The sequence below is a fragment of the Dipodomys ordii genome, unplaced genomic scaffold (genome assembly GCF_000151885.1).
Source record: "Dipodomys ordii isolate 6190 unplaced genomic scaffold, Dord_2.0 Scaffold1000002980, whole genome shotgun sequence".
In the NCBI taxonomy this organism is placed as follows: Eukaryota; Metazoa; Chordata; class Mammalia; order Rodentia; family Heteromyidae; genus Dipodomys; species Dipodomys ordii.
In genome coordinates, this window is record NW_012286597.1 from 1 (window position 1) to 840 (window position 840).

The 840-nt window shown below is 76.3% G+C and overlaps 1 pseudogene; it reads left to right on the top strand.

Moving 5' to 3' along the window:
* Positions 1–191: 191 nt before the first annotated feature.
* Positions 192–551, top strand: LOC106002839 (annotated as a pseudogene).
* The last annotated feature ends 289 nt before the right edge of the window (positions 552–840 follow it).

Consider the following 840-nt stretch of genomic DNA (forward strand, 5'->3'; position numbering starts at 1 on the left):
CAGCAGGGGGTTTCACGCCTGGAGAGCCTCTACCCGTGCGAAGCCGTCCAGGACCCGCGAGCGCGAGACCCCGCGCGCGCCGAGGCGGGAAAAGGCCCGCGCATGCGCACCTCGGCGCCCCGGGCTGGCCAGGATGGGGAAGGGGAGGTGGAGTTTCCAAGAGGGAACTTGACCCGTTAGGAGCCGCGGTCATGGCGGCGCGCTCGCCGGCGTCGCCGGCCGCGCCACCTCCAGCGCGGCCTGTGGGCCCCCGGTCCCCACGCGGGGGGCGGAGGGCCGAGGCCCACGCCGTGCGCAGCGAGGCCTCGGGCGTCTCCGGCGGAGCGCGGGAGGTGGTGTCGGATAGGTGTGACACGCTGTGGAGGGGTGAGGAGGGGTCGGGGGCCCGGCGGAAGCCGGCGGGGGCGGCCGCGGCTCACGCTCCCCTCCTCAGCGCGCCCGCGGGCGCCCGGCGGCCGGAGGGCATCTCGGTGGAGGAGGCAGAGGTGGCCCGCACGCAGCGGCTGGAGGAAGAGCTGAGCGGCGTGAAGGAGGAGCTGGCCCTGTGTCAGGTACCGAGGACCGGCCGCCGGCCCGGGCCTCCCCAGCGCGGGCCCCAGGCCCGGGCGCCCCGCGGGGCTGGGACCCGCCCCTCTCGGAGGCGCCGCCTCCAGGCTGTCAGGCCTTGACCACCTGGGGCGGCCCAGGACACCGGCGCCGGACTCCCCGTCCTGCCCTCCCGCTCCTCTGCCCTCCCGCTCCTCTGCCCCGTGCCCAGCCCAGGGTGGGAGCTGGGGCGGGCGTGGGGGGTGGGGACTTGCCTCTGGTTTGCCCCAGGTTTGCTTGTTTTTTCCCATGGAC